Source organism: Medicago truncatula, chromosome 7 (genome assembly GCF_003473485.1).
Source record: "Medicago truncatula cultivar Jemalong A17 chromosome 7, MtrunA17r5.0-ANR, whole genome shotgun sequence".
NCBI classification, from domain to species: Eukaryota; Viridiplantae; Streptophyta; class Magnoliopsida; order Fabales; family Fabaceae; genus Medicago; species Medicago truncatula.
The window spans coordinates 53,002,170-53,008,917 of NC_053048.1; positions in this window are offsets into that span (position 1 = coordinate 53,002,170).

The following is a 6,748-nucleotide window of genomic DNA, read 5'->3' on the forward strand; positions in this document are numbered from 1 at the left end:
TACATGTTAAAAAATTCTATATATTTTATTTGGATGAATTAATTTAAAATTATATATATTTTAAAAGTCGCAAATGTATGCATTAAATTATTGTCCCTTTAAAATTAACGGACAGAAAATAAATATATAATGTCAATTTAATATGTATATAATTTTTTTCCTTTGTAATACTCATTTCCATTTGCGACTAAACTATGAGTTGGATAAATCCGCAATTGATGTCATTTTGTCAAAAAAAAACAATTAATCGTGTAATTTCTTCTTTTTCCTTATAAGAATTAATCGTGTATTTTATGGTTCTGCAATAGCACGTCAGTTTTCATTTTCAACAATGAATCATCGTGTTTTTAACTGTAAGAAAAGACCATATTAATAATGTTGGCCATTTTTTTTGTTAAGAGATAGCATGAGATTTAATATAAACAGATAATTACACGCAACATGAAGATAGAGCAAGAGATGCTTTTCTGGAAGTATTGGTACCCAATATGCTGTGATGCTACCACAATAATTCAAGGTTTGATAGAACTTTTGGTCCCCTTGTTTATGTGTTAGATATGGACCTCAAAATTAAATCAAAATACAAAAAAATTGTGCAGAAATAAAATTTGCTTTCTTTGTTGAGATTGACTTTGAAAACATGCTTGAGTGTGTTTGGATGAAAAAATGTTTTAAGGGAATTCAAATACTTTGAGGTGAATTCAATTGTTTGGATAATAATTTGAAGAATTTTCAAAATGATGGAAATTTATGAAGTATTTTGTTCAAGTTAAATTTAGAGTAGAGAGTTTCAAATGACACCTAAAAACCAAGAAATTCAAAAAATTTAATTGTTTTAATTTTTTAAAATTTGCATTTTGGTCCCAAATTTTCCAAAAAATTCAATTTGACCACAATAAATTTCAAAAAATTGCAAATTGGCCCCTCAAAATTTATAATTTGACCCCTCTTTATTTAAAAAATTACAAATTGACCCCAAATTTTAATTTTCAAATTTGGCCCCAAAAAATTAAATTTATAAAAGTTGTCCAAAAATAATGACTATAAATTTTTTTATTACTCCGTCCAAACAAAAGTATTAAGAAATGAAAGTAATTTAATTGAATCATTTAAATTGCCTAGAATTCTAAATTCTTTAAAATTTCTCTATTACCCCATCCAAACACACTCTTATAGAGAATGATTATTTAAAATTCTCTTGAGGAAATCTTTTCTGAAAACCAAAGATGATATGTTGAAGTTATAAATGTGGAAGGTTCCAACTCCAAAGGTAAGAAACCAGTTGAAGCAACAGAACTGATGAAGCCTCAAAAAACTTCTATCTCCTTGATAGGACACAAGCTATTGGAACAAAGAACTTGGATCAAGACTTTGAAAATAATGCAGCAGATGGTGTTAGAAATGAAGAAATGCAGCATGGCAATATTGAACATGATCAAAACTCCATTGCCTCATATTTTGTGGATGGAACTCAAATTGATAACGAAGAGGAAGCCAGTGAAGAAGATGTTGAAGTTGATCAAGAGGTTAATGCCGCAAAGGATGTTAATCATGATGAAAATGTTAGGTTTAAATGCATTTTGGTTCCTCTATTTTCAAAAAAAATAAATTTTGGTCACTATATTAAAAATCAATCGATTTTTTGGTTTTCCTATTTAACTTTTTTCAAAACTTTTGTCCTTCATCTCATTTTCGGATCACTTTCTTATGACGTGCCTGTTCATTTATGACGTGGCAGCATCTATCAGGTCACACTAAATATTCATGTGTCAACAAAAATACATCATGAATCCAAAAATTCAAAATAAATCAAATGAATCACTTATTTTAAATCTCTCACAAATACATCATCGATCATTATTATAAGCTAAAATCAATATTTTAGGTTTATTTAATTAATGATGTATATGATATTTATTATAGGTCACAAATATCATTTATTGAATAAATTTAAGGGTTAATTAAGTTTTTGGTCCCTATAAATATCTGCAGTTTTGTTTTTAGTCCCTACAAAATATTCTGTTAGTGTTTTTAGTCCCTGTTAAATTAAAATTTGTTTAATTATGCTTAAACTTCTAAATTTTTGAAAGATTTTTTACATACATGTTTATAACATCGTAAGACACTCTTTTATAAAAAAAAATTTAGTTTTTTAACATGTAATGAATTAAATATGAATTTTTCTAAAATCCAAATTTTCAAGATTATATAAATGAAAATTTGGACATAATAATAAAATTTTAAGTTACTTTTTTGCGGGGGAACTTTGTATAATATTCTAAGTAAGTATGTGAAAAATATGTTACAAATTTAAAAGTTTAAGCACAATTAAGCAAATTTTAATTTTACAAGGACTAAAAGTATGTGTTGGTCCCTATTAAATTGAAATTTGTTTAATTATACTTAAACTTTTATATTTTTAAATGATTTTTAACAGACATGTTAAGAACATTATAATAATGTCTTTTATAAAAAAGTAGAATTTTTTAACATGTAATGAATTAAATATAATTTTTTTAAAACGCCAAAAATTCAAGATAAAACTAACGAAAATTTGGACCTAAAAATAAAATTTTGAGCTAATTTATTGTGGCAGAACCTTTTATAATGTTTTAAACAAGTGTGTAAAAAATCATTAAAAAATTTAAAATTTTAAGCATAATTAAACAAATTTTAATTTTACAGGGACTAAAAACACTAACGGAAAATTTTGTAAGGACTAAAAAGTGTGATTTATTTTTATAGGGACTAAAAACAAAACTGCAGATATTTATAGGGACCAAAAACTTAATTAACCCTAAATTTAAAATATTAATTTTTGTTTATATTAGTGACCGAAGTGTGTAATTTGTATGAAACGGTCAAATGAATCGCTTATAACGAGGAAAAGGAGTAACTTGAAAATTATGCATATAGTTTTAAAGGTTAAATATGTTTTTGGTCCCTATAAATATACCAACTTTTCGTTTTAGTCCCTCTAAAATTTTCCTTCAACTTTTAGTCCCTATAAAATTTTGAATCACTACTTTTGGTCCCTATTTTAAAATAAATTTTAGTATTTTTTAATGAAATTGTACAGAAATGTGTAGAATATTGTAAAAACATTTCCCAAAAAAAATTAGAATTTTTTAAGTAAACATAAATTATATATGAGTTTTTAACCATAAATAATATAAAAATTCATATTAAATTCATGTTTTGTTAAAAAATTCTAATTTTTTTTGGGAGAGATTATTATAATATTATGAATTTTTCTAAAAAATTTGATTCAAAAATATGAATTCTACATATGAATTTACTTTAAAAGAGGGACCAAAAGTGAAGATGGAAAATTTTTTAGGGACTAAAAGTTGAAGGAAAATTTTAGAGGGACTAAAACGAAAAGTTGGTATATTTATAGGGACCAAAAACATATTTAACCCTAGTTTTAATTAAAGGATACGATATGAATAACTAAATTAAAACTACATTGAAAATTAGAAGTAACACTCTTTTTACATTTTTTTTCCTAATGTGACCGTCATTACACAAGGCAATATACTTCTTTAATGTTTTCTTATAAATTTGAAATTGTTTCTTTGTAGGACATTTATCAAGTTTTACATGTTTAGACTATTTATAGCATCCAGAGTGATGAGCGATTAACTGAATTAACACCAAATCAAATGGACAACATGTTTATGAATGAATTTTCTTGAGTAGAAAAAAGAAAAAAAAATAGACAACCTGTTGTAGATAATTTTTTTGAGTGTTTATACAGAAGAGTCTCTTTGACAATATCGCTCTTTATTTATTTTAAAATAAGTAAGTGTTTTTTTTTTAACAATCAAAAATGGAATTATATTAACAACAAGAGTCTCAATAGCACAAGATGTGCCACAAAGACTACTACAGAGATTCAGTACAACAACAAAAACAAGTTAGCCAATACCCAAACATTATAACGGGTTTGACCACCAACTAAAAGTGCCAAACAAAAAAGAAGCGTTTCTAGCTTTCAACCAACCTAGAGACAAATATTTAACTTTGTCAAGCAACCTGGGTAAAGGAGTAATAGAATCATTGAAACACATATTGTTACGTTCAGTCCATAAAACCCAGGCACAAAGAAGCCAAATAAGCTGGAGAAAAGACTCAGAAGCCTTATTGCCACTTGTTGAGTGAACAAACTGAACAAAGTGATCAGACAAAACATTAGTGTCCACTCCAACAAAACCAATCCAATCACGAACCAACGACCAAAGTGAAGCAAAATACGAACAAGAGAGAAACAAATGTTGTGCCGATTCCAAGGCACCGCAACCAGAAACACACAAACCAGCTTCTGTTGGAATTACACCTCTATAGATCAGATTCGATTTGGTAGGCAACCGATCACGAAGAAGCCGCCAAGCAAAGACGGATACCTTCAAAGGAACTTGTCTGTGCCAAATCATCTCCGCAGCCGAGTCCACCAACGGTAAATCATTAGAAGTCAACACGGCATAAGCCCCCCGAACAGAGTAACCATGAGAGGGTTCCGGGAGCCACAACCATTGATCTGAAACATTAACAAGCAAAGAAACATCAAGCAGAAAAGCCCTACACTCCACTAACATCTCCTCCTCCCACGCCCACAATCTCCGCCTCCACTGCCACGCCTCACCACCCTCCTCAACACCAAGAGAAAACATATCTGACACTGAAACATATTTATTAACAAAAAGCTCAAACAACCTACGGAAACGAACACACAAAGGAATCGACCCCAACCAAGTATCAATCCAAAAAAGAGTATCAATACCATTCCCCACCTTCTTGCTAACACAATCCTGAAACCAATCCCCCCCAACACCACCATCCCCATCCCTAATCCTCCCCACCTCCCGCCACCAAGAAGAACAACTCCGGCCCCAACCTCCAACCTCCCACACACCTCGCCATAACGGGCGACTAAAACTCTATACCAAAAACCACCCCTATCCACTAACATCCTCCAACACCATTTCCCTAGTAATGCAACATTAAACTCCTTCAACTGTCTAACCCCTAACCCTCCAAACTCCTTCTGGAGACAAACAGAGTTCCAACCTATCCAAGACATTTTCCTATGATCCTCACTCCCACCCCAAAAAAAAATTATTAAATAAAGATTCAAGGGTAGAGATTATACCTGACGGAGCTTTGAAGAAAGAAAGAGCATAGACAGGCAGAGAGGTCAACACAGATTTGAGAAGAACCAAACGACCACCAAAAGAGAGGAAACGACTATTCCAACCTGACAGTCTAGACTTTATACGATTCACAACAGGGTCCCAGAAACACAAACGACGAGGATTACCACCAATCGGCATACCCAAGTATAAGAAAGGCACCTTTCCCACTTTACAATTTAGCACAGACGCTGCCTCAAATAACCAAGAAGATGCAATGTTAACCCCAACCAGCGAACTCTTGTTAAAATTAACTTTCAAACCAGACAAAGCCTCAAAAATAAAAAGAGCCGCCCTCATAGCCCGAACATTGGCCCAACTTTTAGTACCCAACAACAATGTATCATTAGCAAATTGGAGATGAGACACAACCACCGGATTAACATCCCCAATGCTATAACCAGAAAACAATCGAGTCTCAACCAGCGACCTCATCAAAACATTGAGACCTTCCGCCGCCAATAAAAACAAAAAAGGAGACAACGGGTCCCCCTGCCTCAACCCCCTCTTTAACTGAAACTCTTCAGTGGGACTGCCATTCACAAGAACAGAGGCTGTAGCGGTACTAACACACTATCTAATCCATTTTCGCCAGAGAACTGGGAAAGACATCTTAGCCAAAACAGAATCCAAATACCCCCAATCAATCGAGTCATACGCCTTTTCAAAATCCACTTTAAACAACATAAGTTCTTTTTTCTTTTTACGAGCCTCATCAACAACTTCATTGGCTATCAAAATTCCATCTAAAATCTGTCTATTTTTAACAAAAGCCGATTGAGCGTCGGAAACAACAGAGTCAATCACCCCTCGAAGCCTATTAGCAAGCAATTTTGCCAAAATTTTGTACAAACTCCCCACCAAGGAAATAGGACGAAAGTCATTAAGCTTCTGAGGGCTGTCAACTTTAGGAATTAAGGCAATGAAAGTAGAGTTGATACCTTTAGATAATTTACCATTGCGATGAAACTCAGATACAAATCTCATGATATCCTCTTTCATGACCAACCAGAAATCCTTAATAAAGCCAAAATTAATACCATCGGGACTCGGACTCTTGAAACTATCACAATCCCACACAGCTGCCTTAACTTCATCAACCGAGAAAGGCTTAATTAAACTCACACCCTCAGCCACTGATAACGACCGGAAAGGCATATTAGACACCGTGGGGCGGTTAGCAGACACCTCCTGAAAATGATTAGCAAAATGAGTGAACACGGCATTACGAATAGGTTCCACTCCCTCCACCACCACATCATCAACCAAAATAGAACTCAAAGCGTTATGGCGCCTCCTCCTAGACAAAACAAAATGGAAAAATTTAGAATTTGCGTCCCCGTCTCGCAACCACTGGACACGAGACTGTTGCCAACAAATGCTAGTATTAAGACGGGACAAAGAGTGTAGTTTCGAAGAAACACCAAGTAATTCAGCACAATCGTCTTCAGTCAAAACCTCCACTTCACCTTTCCCATCTAAAGTTGCCAAACGCTCCTTAAGATCGAGGATTTTCCTTGGTAAATTTTGAGTATTATTCATTTAATAAATAAATG